The sequence below is a fragment of the Mastomys coucha genome, unplaced genomic scaffold (assembly GCF_008632895.1).
Source record: "Mastomys coucha isolate ucsf_1 unplaced genomic scaffold, UCSF_Mcou_1 pScaffold4, whole genome shotgun sequence".
NCBI classification, from domain to species: Eukaryota; Metazoa; Chordata; class Mammalia; order Rodentia; family Muridae; genus Mastomys; species Mastomys coucha.
The window spans coordinates 53,061,612-53,075,174 of NW_022196910.1; the positions used below are offsets into that span (position 1 = coordinate 53,061,612).

Consider the following 13,563-nt stretch of genomic DNA (forward strand, 5'->3'; position numbering starts at 1 on the left):
GACTAATCTAATTCAGCACCATTCTCTGGGAATACCAGGTATGGACCTGGCTACTGTCCATCTTGCTGGCTAGTACTTCATAAAGCTTGCCAATTTAATAACACTTATTAAAATGTTGCATTTTATTATATATATTAAATTAATTGTCATTATATATGATATATTTAATGTATATGTAATATGTGATATATGATGTATAATATGTAATTAATCTTTAACACATACTATATTGATAAATATATTATGATATATAAACATAAATAGTAAATAAAAATGTAACATTATTAAAAATAATTTAGTAAAATTTGTAGATTGGTTCTCTTTCCTAACAGTTTTCAGTTTATCATTGATATGACCTTGTAAGTGATGAAGTACTGGGAAGCAGTTCTGGGAGAGCTTGACTCTGCTTGACTAAAGGGGGGGTAAAAATGTTAACAGATTCTGATCAAGTTTCCATGTGAAAACACTCAAACATTAAATACATGAAATATTCATCAGATATTCATTATAAATAAAGTATGGGGAGGAAAGTTCTACAGAATATGTAGGTGTCCTATGAAAGACTAGAAGCCACCCTTTAACCTTCTGTTTATGTCTTTCTCACCAGAACAAGAAACAAAATTTGGATCCTGTGGTGGTTTGTATATGCTTGGCCCAGGGAGTGGCATTATTAGGAGGTGTGGTCTTATTGAAGGAAGTGTGTTATTGTAGGGATGGGCTTTAAGACTCTTGACCTAGATGCCTGGAAGCCAGTCTTCTCCAGTTTGCCTTTGGAACAAGATGTAGAACTCTCAGCTCCTCCTGCACCATGTCTTCCTGGAAGCTGCCATACTCCCACCTTGATGGTAATGGACTGAACCTCTAACCTACAAGCCAGCCCCAACTAAATGTTGTTCTTTATAAGACTTGCCTTGGTCAAGGTGTCCCTTTACAGCAGTAAAACGCTAAGACAGATAGATCCTAATCTAACTTAATTTCCTTTCTTTACCAGGAAACTGTATTAATTAGATTTTTGAACCCTACTAAATGGAGAATAATTTGGCATAGGCCTTCTAAATACTATGGTTGTTTCCAAGGCTTTGCTTGCAGAAAAGACAACAGGCCTGTCTCTATCCAAATCACAACTTACCTGACCAAGAAGGTAGGGGCCAACTGCAATGGCAGTGATTGTCTCTATCCAAGACACCCAGAATGAATGGCTTTGAATCTGCAGCATTGGCTGGTCTGGCTACACCAGAAAGCAGTCTGCTGTGGAAGAGTTAGTTCTACAGCCTGGAAAAGCAGAAGTGTCTGGGTGGCTCATTATGTAAAGGCTCCTACCATCAAGGCTGACTTGAATTCAGTCCCTAGTATCCGAGTGGTAGAAGGGAAGAGCCAGACGCTGGAAGCTGCTGTCTGACCTCCCCTCGCACAGCCCCTACCCCAGCCCCTGACACATGAATGAATGCAATAGTTTCTTTCAAGTGTAGGGTGCATGGCCGCCACTGGCAACTCCCCTCCTGGGTGATAGCTCTACAGACATGCCCGGAAGCATGCAGAAGGAAGAGAAAAACAAGGCCTCCGTGGCAGGGCGTGAAGAACTCTGCTGGAGATGTTTAACATCACTGTTTTCTGAAAGTAGCCATGGCCAGCACCAATCAAAGTCATTCAGAGAAAAGGAACATTTCAAAAGGGCCCAGTGTTCTCAAACAGGGCTCATGTTAAAATGATAATTTAATTTTTTTTTTTCTGATTTAAGCAAGGATTATTATGATATCCATATATTTCTGGAAAATGGAGGGAAGGACAGTAGATTTCATTGCCTGGGGTCTATAATACCTCAGGCATTACACTGCTCCTCGCAAAAACCCAACTTGCCAGTCCTGATGTGAACTCTGTGAACAGCTGCTGCGTTGCCTGAGTTGTAACTGATGGTAGAGACTCCATCTTCAATAGGTTCTCCAACACCAAGCACCCAGTAACCTACAGAACACATTCCAGCTTGAGACTCTTAGATTCCAAACCCTGTGCCCATAAGTCAATGTCTAATATTATTTCTATGTCACGTATTAAAACAAAGCTATTTGCATGCTGAACTTGAAAATTACATTTTTTTTTGATGTGTGTGTGCCTGTGTGTCCGTGTTCCTCAGTGTGTCATGGTGTAGGGATCAGAGGACAACCGATAGTTGGCTATCTCCTCCCACTATGTGTGATCTAAATATTAAACCTGGAGTTTCAGGATAGGCCACAGCCCTCTTACCAGCTGGGCCATCTTGCCATCCCACATGCTAACCGTTTTAAGTTCCTACAGCAAGGAACTTTAAGTTCTGTTTTTCTTTCCTACAAATGTGCCTTATACTTATCCAACCTTTCTCCTCAACTTACGCCTCAGAAGATGGCAAGAGATGGTTCATAAGCTAACAACCACTATCTTCATTCACCCATGGTATGGATTAGTTAAAGAACATTCCCTCCCACACCTCCAGAAAGAGTGGGGGGGTTTAAACCTGTATTGAATAAAACCAGACAATTTTATAATTTTTCATGACACAAATTATTACACTTTTGTAAGCATATTTTTCCTATAATTTTCCCCATCAACAATAAATCTATGAATAGCTTAAAAAAGACACACATACATTTCATTTATTATCACTGTATATTTAGAATCTGGAAAAAGGTGAGTAGATTTGCCCAGCATCACTGCAGGTCCCCAAGCCTAGACTTTGAATTACTCCATTTCAGTTAGTTTAAAAGCAAGCCTTTCAATACTTACGGGGGGAATTAGGCCAGGGAGAATGGTAACCCTCTTTTATTTATTCTTTTTCTCAAAATTTTTTAAGTTAACTAGTTTCAAATTGTCTGTATACACACACACACACACACACACACACACACACACATCAGATACTCCATAAAAAATACAATGGTCACTCCATATTTTAGAAAAACTTATAAAAATGATTTTTTACACCCTAGTTCATTTAATGCTCCTTGTGATAATCTATTCAAATTATATACACTGGTATACATTGAGAAAATAATCACATTTTATTTAATTTACAATGTGAAGATACTGAAATTCTGTATGCTTTAAAATTAATTACAAAAGAACATAAATCAGAAAGAAATCATATGACTAATGACTGGGCTGAAGTGAGGAACAAATAGATTTCATAATTGATACATTATGCATGTTTCCATTTTATTACCATAGATTTTATAAGCCCATCTCCTGAATGCATGCAGGACCCACAAGGTAACAATTAAATTCCATTTTGCCTATTTTAGTCACAGGTAAGCCACAGCAGAATCTATCTTAAAATTATTGTAGTTAAACTGTTATTCCAATACAAAACATAATGCATTGCATTTTACAGTTTGTAATGCTGGTTTAAGTGTAGGTAAGAACACTTCCCTCTATTTAAATGACTAGGAAATAATGTTTCACTAGGCAACAATGTATCCCATTTATGCTAAGCTATAGAACGGCTGCCCAGATAGCTAGAGTTTTCTCCTAAGTTCTATTAAGACTTCCATTCCTTTCCAGAAGGCATAGCCTAGTCTCAAAAGGTAGGAGCAAGTAGTTGGCAAACAGACGCCAATTCTCAGGCATTCTACTTAGTTTACTAAAGCTAACAGAATAGCAGAGGCAGCAGGGGTCAAACAACAGAAGTGTATTCTGCCGCCCTGTGGAATGGCTATCCTGAGATCAGGCTATTTGGCAGGTTGGCAAATTTTGAGAGATAAGACAACATTGATACAGTCTCCACCCCATTCTCTTTTTCTGTAGCTGGACCATCTTTCCTTTTGTCTTCCTACATTGTTCTCCAGAGAGACAGAGAGAGAGAGAGAGAGAGAGAGAGAGAGAGAGAGAGAGAGAGAGAGAGAGAGAGAGAGAGAGAGAGAGAGAGAAAGAGAGAAAGAGAGAGAGAGAGAGAGAGAGGCAGAGAGAGACAAAGACAGAGACAAAAAGAGACAGAGACACAGACAGAGAGACAGAGACGAGAGAGAGAGAGAGAGAGAGAGAGAGAGAGAGACAGACACAGAGACAGAGAGAGGGACAGAGATAGAGAGACATAGAGACAGACAGAGACAGACAGACAGACAAAGACAGAGAGACAGAGACAGAGAAAGCACACATGCATGCATGCATATGCAAATTCCCTCCTTTGCCTGGGTTAGGCCCAGTCCTGTTACCTAGGGCCCATCCTCATGACCTCCCTGTCACTCACTTATCTCAGTAAAGACTATCTCCCCACACAGCCAAGCCCTGAGGTGATGAGGAATGGGGCTCTACCTCATAAAAATGGCAGGGCCCCGCTCCTCTCCCACGTCCCTACTAAGCAAGGAAAGGGCCTTCAGTTTGTGTTCCTTCTGCTACTTTCAACCCTGTTCTCCATAATGCCTCAGGCTTTTAAGCCAGTGTATCACTTAGCTCTTGGCTGCTATGCCCACAAACATTCTGTAGCGTGATCATTTTCCTACACTCGATTTTGACAGACATTAAAATATAAATTTAACAAAGTCTTGCATAAATAGATGCAGCAATATCCCCCCTTTACCCTACCCTCAGTTACAAGTGAAGTGATTCTCTTCATCTTCATGAAGATTTAGCAATGTTCCTGTTTTTTTTTTTTTTTAATGCAATTACTCTTCAAGGTAATAAACATGACTCATTCTTTTACGGTTCTTAATCTATTTTTACGTATCTGCATAATACGTAGTTGATGAACTTTAATCAAATCTGAAACAGGGGTCCCCTGGAGGCCTCTTTCAGGCTGGTTTTGCTACAAGCCTCGGTGAGGAAAGTTTGGTTAGCTCAGCACACGGAGCATTTCCCTGTAAAAGGCACGAGCTAATGAGAAGCGTGCCTGTGCTGGCCTGGTGTGCTGGCCTGGCCTCAGATACTGGTTGTTAAAGCAACACAGCATCCAAGACCTAACTGCCAATGATTCCGTGGTGTAACATAACTTAATTGAATAAGCTCTTGGCTTGGAAAACGTAAATAGGAAACAAAGCAAGAAGAGCAAGCAGGCCTGCGAGGAGGCCAGCTAGCCCTGCTCTGGACAAGCTCCAGGAGATTACAGCAGAGCTGCGCTCTTTCGCTCCTGAAGAAATGTTCGAGCCCAGCAATCGGTAAACAGCCAAGCTATTGATTGGTTCGGCTTAAGACCCAATTATGACACAGAGCACTCAATTCTGTTTGCAGGGAAATGACGTCAACACAACGGAATTCTGCAGAGTTCTCCTTTCTGGAAGAGCGTGATCTAGAGCAGCAGTTCGCAGCCTGTGGGCTGCAACTCCTTCGTGGGTGGAACAACCCTTTCACAGGGGTCACTTATCAGTTACCCTACTTTGTATATAAGATATTTACATCACGATTCAAAACAGTAGCAAAGTTACAGTTATGAAGCAACAATAAAAATAATTTTATGGTTGGGGAATTACTACAACAAGAGGGACTGTATTAAAGAGTCACAGCTTTTTGAAGGTTGCAAACCAGCTGGGCAGTGGTGGCACATGCCTTTAATCCCAGCACTTCGGAGGCAGAGGCAGGCATATTTCTGAGTTCGAGGCCAGCCTGGTCTACAGAGTGAGTTCCAGGAAGGCCAGAGCTAAACAGAGAAACCCTGTCTCAGAAAAAAAAAAAAAAGGTTGCAAACCACTTCGTTACATATACTACTTCCCGGCACATGCTCCTTGCTTTTATCTCATTGGATAAGGCCCCACTCACTATGTGTCACTTGCTGTGCAGGCCAAGCTGGCCTAAAAGTCAGATCTCGGTGTGCCTCTGCCTTTTGAGGATTAGGATTAAAGGTGTGGATAAATACGTTTAAAATCATTGTTTTGCACGTAGTCCATTTTATTACTATAAGTCTATCTTCTTTATTTATTCTGTAAGGCAGAAAATCTAAATCTTCTGCTGATTTTTCTTTCAAACTTCAATCACGTTTTTTGTACATTTTGAAAACAGCATAAAAATGAAAAAAAAAAAGAGTTTAAATTCTAAAGTCAGGGAGTTCAAAGGGATTTCCGAAGTCAGTTTTTCCAATTCTCGTATTCTGTTTGTTTGTTTGTTTGTTTGTTTGTTTGTTTGAGACAGGGTTTCTCTGTGTAGCTCTGGCTGTCCTGGAACTCACTCTGTAGACCAGGCTGGCCTCGAACTCAGAAATCACCTGCCTCTCCCTCCCAAGTACTGAGATTAAAGGCATGTGCCACCACCATCCAGCAATTCTCAGTATTCTTGACATGTAAGACAAGAATCCCTCATTGATCCATAGGCATTTTGGAGAAGGCCGGTTGTCCTTTACATATATTCATATGTAGTGGATATCAACTGTAACTGCTCCACTCTTTGTCGATAACGACATTTGCCACAGCCTCAAGTCTGACGATATTTTCTCCACAGCAGGAAAATGGAAAGTTGGATCATTGGTATAACTTCTCTGTCATACAGAAATGCTAGCATACATCCGGGACAAGTTCTCAGACCATGAATGGTGGCCAGTAATGATATCATGTAACATGTCCTAACATGCCTTGGCATTGATGTGTGGCCTGTGTGTTCTTACTGCACTCTCTCCCCACACAGTTACTGAATATAAGTGTGGAGCACACCAATCACACAAAGACTGGAATGCAGGCCTGGATGGCATGTGTCCGTTTTCTTGAGTCTGTAATTCTTCAAAAGTCTTGTTCTCTTAGAAACATCCTGCTTCCACATTTCTGAGAAAGGTTTTTACATACAATAAGTGGTCATATTTATCTACTTTACTAGACTTGGTCAGTGATAAAATGGTTTGGATGGCAGTTGATCATCACTATGGTTTTTTTTGTTTGTTTATTTGTTTGTCTCAATCTCTCTATCCTATAACAGATTCTTTACTTATATCCAGTGAAAACCTCTCCTACTTTAATACATACCATGCTTTTATTTACATATTCCTGAACAAAGCACACATTGATTTAGCTGTCCTCTCCTGTGTATGATATTTTGCCTATTGATTGTTTCTGTGTCTCTTTGGGTAATAGAAACTTGACCTTTGACCTTGTACATGCTAAGCATGTGTTCTATCACCAAACTATACCCAGAGCTCCTATCAACTCTTGTATTCAGTTTGACATTCCCTTTGTAACTCAGCTAAAACTGTTGTTTGGTAAGAAAAAAATAGCTTCAGTTGTAATGTGTGTATGTGTGTGTGTGTAATTGTTAAACAGAAATAGAAGTTTAATTAACTTAATTCATCTAAGAAAACCATTCCTAGGAGTTAAACATCACTATTCTGTGCCTTGCACAATCAAAGATCATTCTGAAGAAAGAAAGGGATGTTGGGAAATCACAGTGCATTCTTCAAAACTGAAAAAATGTGTGTTTGTATGTATGTATGTGAGTATGTGTAGTATTTTGTGTGTGTGTGCATACGTGTGCAAGCATGCATGCATGAAGCATGCAAGCATAGAACCATAGGACAAAAATTCTCTTTAAATTTTACCAGAAATGTACTAAACTTTGCAACAAATAACTATGTGGAATTCCTGTCAACTGGAGGACCACAGTTTCCTTGATGCAAGGTGAGTTTCCCCTGTATTTATCTTACTATATTCTTACATCTTTGGTAAGACCCTACTTCAACTAGAGATGCTGGTTATCACCTACAAGGATGCTGGGCATCATCTACAAAGGATGCTGGGCATCATCTACAAAGGATGCTGGGCATCATCTACAAAGGATGCACTGTTCATAGATATTATGCTGGATTCCCTGAAATTTAGTTATGTCATCTCTTAAAGGGATTTAATGGTACTGCCTAGTATAGCTCCAAAGAATCAAAATGGGCTCATATCTTAAATGCCTAACAAATAGTGCCTCAATAAATCTGGGCTGATAGTTTCTTGGCAGAGTCCTTTTGGCTTTGTCAAAGCCTTCAAAATCTTGGCAAACCACATCATTATATAACAGTACACTGAGGTGTATATATTTTTGAGAGAATAAATGACTTAAAAATAAGATTTCATGCTGGAGTCAACTTGAAAAAGCTCCCCAATTCTCAAATCCAGAACAATTTGAGCAATACAATAAATAAAGTGTTATTAGGCTAACACCCAAAGTATAAAATGAATATGAATGGGTCTCTGCTGACAGAAATGATGGTGGAGTAAATAAATAAATGGAGGAACAAATCCCTTTATGAGAGATTTCCTAATAATATAAGCCGATACTTTATACAGCATGCTGAGTTTCCTCCCAGCTTAGTGTCAGCTGGATTTAGGATTTAGGAACTCTTCAGGAACACAGTGGGACAAGGAGAAACACAGTGACTTTGTGACACCATGCACATTGTGATCTAACCAGTGATGCTTCCAGCTACTCTTGGTCTCTCTTAAGGTGACAGACACTTGTCATGTCTGAGGACCTTACCCCCAAATTCCATATCTTAGTCCAACCATGAAAAATACATGAGGCTAATGCCAATGAGGAGTGTTATATTCTCTTTCTCCATTCTCCCCAACCATGCCTTCCTTCCCTTCTCCTCTCCTCTCCTTTCCTCTCCTCTCCTCTCCTCTCCTTTCTTCTCTTCCCCACTCTGGTTGTAGATTATATATGTTCTTGTTGGTACTTTGATACACATGTATGCACACATGAGTGGAGGCCAGAGGTAGATGCTGGATGTCTTCTTCAACATCTTTTTGAGGCAGAGTCTCTTTTGCTGTCTGAGCTAGTGAAGCTTGCCAGTGAATTCCAGGGATCCATCTATCTCTACTTCCCCAGTGTAGAATAACAGACTTGATCACCAAGCCCAGCTTCTTAGGTGGGTGTTGGGGATATGAACTTAACTCTTTATCTGTGCACAGCTAGGGCTCCCCCAACTTATCTATCCCCAAGCCCAAGAACACTATGAAGACATGAGGAGTAATTACAGTGGAAAATTCTAAGATGAATCCTGGGACACAAACAGGATATCCTGGGGAAGGACGGAGAACAAACGGTCTATAGATTAGTAAAGAGTAGGCTGTCCTTGCTGACTTCTCAGTATGGGCAAGCACATCATGGCTCACCAGTGCTTACCACTAAGAGAAACTAGGGAAAAAGTGTAGGGAACTCCATACAACGCTCTTAACAATCTAAGATTAATTGCAAAATAAAATCTCCATTAAAAAACAAATCCATTTATAAGGCAACTGTCTTTATTAAACAATTTCAAGCACATTTCAAGAAAATGTGTATAAAGAAAAATCAAAATTCTGTCTCTTCTGACTCATCTGTGATACTGTCATGTGGTGCTTAGAGAAGCTGGGAGTCTTAATCAACCAAGCAACGAACATGACGAAGCTCTCTGAAACCCCAGAAGAAAGAAAATTATATAAGTATGTAAATAAAGTCTCAGCTTAGCTGTGCAAAAATGTTTCTGGCTACACAAGGCCTAAATAAAAGACGAATCTTTTGTGAGCTGTTTTTGCTAAACAAATCCATTCTGCCTATAACTGCCTATGCTGAAGGAACCAATTGAAAATTGAAAGATGCCATATGTATTATGAGGCATCGTGTATCATGCAGTCCTGCAGGGGACACAAGGACAGGAGCCATGTTCTTCCAATGTCACCTATGCTTTTGACTTTTTGCTTTTTCAAAGTATTAAGATTTAGGCTTTAGTGCAGAAATAATCAAAAACCATTCAGCAGCCGTCATGGTGGAGCGTCTAACTTATCATGGAATGAGAGCTTTTACCAGTGGTGTTCTACTAAACATGTTCCTCTTTGGAGATAAGGGTTTAGGGATGCCCTGACTGTCTTTCTATGAGTTGGGCATTTTTTTAATAAATTAATTCCTACCTCAGGTTCCTTGTTAAATAGTGTCTAAAATGTTCTTGCTCTATGTTTGGCTAACATGGGAGACTGTGTCACACACATGTACCCAGCAGCCTTTGACCTTCCATATCAAAAAGTTTACATTTTCAGAGGGCAGAAGAGATGTCTCAAAGGTTAGGCAGCTTTTCCAGCAGACCTAGGTTTGAATCCCAACACCCACCCATGTGGCAGCTCACAACTGGATCATTATTAAGCCTCTTGCTTATTGCATCGATCTTCATCTCTGTGTCTTTGTGAGTGGGATGACATCTCCCGATCTTACACTGGATGTAAGACTCGGCTCTCTGAATCTTACACTGGGCCCAACCCAGGATGGCATCACCAACACTGGGCTGGGCCCTCCCCATTAGTCACTAAGAAAATGTCCTACAGCTGAGCCGCAGGAAGACATTTCCTACTACAGTTCCAGGGTACCTGACACCATCTTCTGGTTCCTATAGGCAAGAGACACAATTCAGTGCGTATACATATACATATACATATACATATACATATACACAGGCAAAGCACCTCTGCTGATTACTGTTAGGACAACTTGACATAAGCTAGAGTCATCAGAGAGGAAGGAGCCTCGGTTGAGAAAATGTCTTCCTGCAGCTCAGCTGTAGGACATTTTCTTAGTGACTGATGGGGAGGGCCCAGCCCAGTGTTGGTGATGCCATCCTGGGCTGGGCCCAGTGTAAGATTCAGAGAGCCGAGTCTTACGTCCAGTGTAAGATCGGGAGATGTCATCCCACTCACAAAGACACAGAGATGAAGATCGATGCAATAAGCAAGAGGCTTAATAATGATCCAGTATACTGGAGTCATCCCGCAATCCGGGCAAAGGCGACCCCAAGGAACAAAAGCACACACTCTTTATACCCTTTCAGAACATAGGTTTACAGCATGAGTTGGTTATCTCTCATTGGTGGAGCTCATTGTTCTGTTTCCATTGCCCTTTGTACCTCGGTGAGGAGGAGATACCTGTGGCACATAGGTAGGGGGAGATCCACCCCCTACTTGGGGACATTTCCTGGAACCGAGCCTTACTCTCTGCAATTAGGGCATCTCCTGGGGATGGATGTTTGATCAGTAAATTCTTTTGAAGCTCTCTGACTTTAAGCTTAATGGACACTCCTAACTTCCCAGTATTTGTATGAGATGTCCTTGTTTGCTCAATTCTTACAGCAGGCTGAGCAAGCCATGGGCGCAAGCCAGTAAGCAGCAAATCTCCATGGCCTCTGCATCAGCTCCTGCCTCCAAGTTCCTGCCCTGCTCGAGATCCTGTCCTGACTTCATTCAATGATGAACAGTGATGTGGAAGTGTAAGTCAAATAAACCTTTTCCTCTCCAAGTTGCTTTGTTCATGGTATTTCACAGAAGTGGTAACTAAGACAGTACCCGTGCCCATACAGATTTTAAAATATTTTTAAAACCATAAAGATTTAGGGAAAAAAAAAGCTTAAATTCTCAGGGGGTTTTGTGTACAAAGTTTGTACACAGGCATGTCCACATGCATGCTTCTGTGCACATGCATGTGCCTGTGCATGTGTGTGTGCCTGCATGTGTGTGTGTGTGTTCTGGGGTGTGGAGGCCAGGAGATGACATTGAGCGTCTTCCTCAATTGCTCTTTACCTTATTTTCTGAGACAATAGTCTCTCACTGAAAGGAGAACTTACCTCATGGCTAGGCTGGCTGGCCAGCAAGCCCCAGGGATCTCTGCTTCCTCAGCAGGAGCTGTTTATGCATGAAGCAATTGCCTCATCCACTGAATCAGCTCTAGCCCTAGATAGAAGACACTGTTCTCTTACCTGGAGGCCGCCTGTCAGGAACAAGAACAGCCAGCTGTCTGCCTGTAGGGACGTTTGCAAGACTGACATTTGCCTTTGAGAAATGAGTGCCGAAGTCGTTGATCTCAGAACCCTGTGGATGACCTGCTTTGGAAAATGTAAACATATCTGGAGCTTTGGCCTTGTAAACGTTAGCCACCGGGCTGCACCAGGAGCCTGGACTTTCAGGAATACAGCTTCAAGACTGTTTGCTACTTGGAAGGGGCTGCTTTCTTATTTTGTCTAATGTGACAAACACTTCAAACTTGGGAGAGTAATCCTGCGATTTTCAATAAACTCCATTGATACAGGGATGACTCGACCCTGCAGCGTAGATGGACTATGAGAAACACAACTTGGATGGTTCATTTCACAACTTAAAGCTTCACATTAAGTAAATGTAACTCAAGTCACAATGAAATGATGACTGATGTTTTTCATCAGCATCCAATTACCATTCTGTCAGGCACCTCGTCTGGGCCAAAAGCAAACACAGTGTGCACCTAGAAGCGTAGATGCTCCATGTGTCTCAGACCCACACGAAGGACGTGTCCATATTAGTGGAATTCCTGTCTTGTCGGATGGATCATGTCACAGGAGATCTCTACTGGTGAATGCGGGTGCTTTATTCCCACCTCCTCACTTTCCAAAGGAACATTAGTGGCTTTGGTTGTTTGAAATTCGACAGAAGAGCTCACTTCATCCTTTCGGATTAACCCATTACAGGAATCCGCACCTGTTGGCCTTTGTCCTTTGTGAACTGTGAAGGCAGCATTTAGGCAGGCAGCCGGCATGAGGTCTGGCTTGGTGTGAGATCTTGGAGGAGGTAAGACAAACAGAGGGGATTTCAAAAAAACAAAAACAAAATAAAACACATCTCCTTCACAGGGCTTCAAAGGAAGCCATCTCATCTCAACCTCTTTGTCCATTCTGTTCCGGGTTTAGGCCAGAGTTCAAAAGGGAAGCGATGGATGACTTGGAATCTGTTGTAGTTTTAAAAACCATCTCCACAAGCTCCATGTCCTCAGCGAAGCCTTTTGTCCCAGATCACGGTGTTAGCTGCTCCCTCAAAAAGAGAGAAGCATTCTCCTAGCTCAGCTCCCTGTCTCCTTGGGGGAGGCATCAACAGCTGCTTCATCCGCCTGCAGTTACTGGCAGAGGAAAACAAAGAGCTCACCTTCTCCTCTGAAATTGCAGGAAGGGCTAAGCATTGAAATGCAATTAATTGCTCAAACTGGACTGTGGCCAGAACCCCAGGGCTAGCAGTGTATACTTAAGGGGTGGAGAGGGGGGAAGCTTTAATGAAATTAGAAGAGATCTAAACATTGTATCAAAATAGACATCACAACATACTCCTGCTCACTTTAGCTTGGAGCAGCTTGGAGAGCGAGTGGGAGGGAGAGGAGCTGAGTCTCCCAAAATTCTGACTCTCTGCAGTGAGTGAAATCCTAAATTGACTTTGCCTCACATTTAAAAACTTGCTTCAACACAGAATGACAATTAAGAAGCAGTGCTGGTTTGAATTTCTTACTGATTTAATCTTAACCCTCAGTTCAAAATCACACGTTAAAAGCATGGGTTCCTATTTAAATAGGCCAAACTCATGAAGGGTAGATGAAAACAGGCTCCTGGAAGACTGAAGCCCAGCCCTTGCTTGCTGCGCTTCTTCTGGACCCACTATGGGGTGTTCATGAGGCTTATTCCAGTTCAGACAATATTTGTGGGCCAAGAGGATGCCAATAGCTGCAAGCATCATAAAAACAGCATCTAAACCAAGAAATGTTCAAGAGGCAGTGCGGGCTATTGGGGAATGGAGACAGCTAGCCTCTGGCATGAAGCCCCAGGCTTTAAAGCAAAACCCATACTGGAAGCACTCACTGGGTGGGGGTGGGGGGGGGGGA

At 41.7% G+C, this 13,563-nt stretch overlaps 1 pseudogene; it reads right to left on the reverse strand.

The window, feature by feature from the left end:
* Nucleotides 1-1,052: 1,052 nt before the first annotated feature.
* The window catches only part of LOC116075942, a 36,309-nt pseudogene continuing 23,798 nt past the window's right edge, over nucleotides 1,053-13,563 (reverse strand).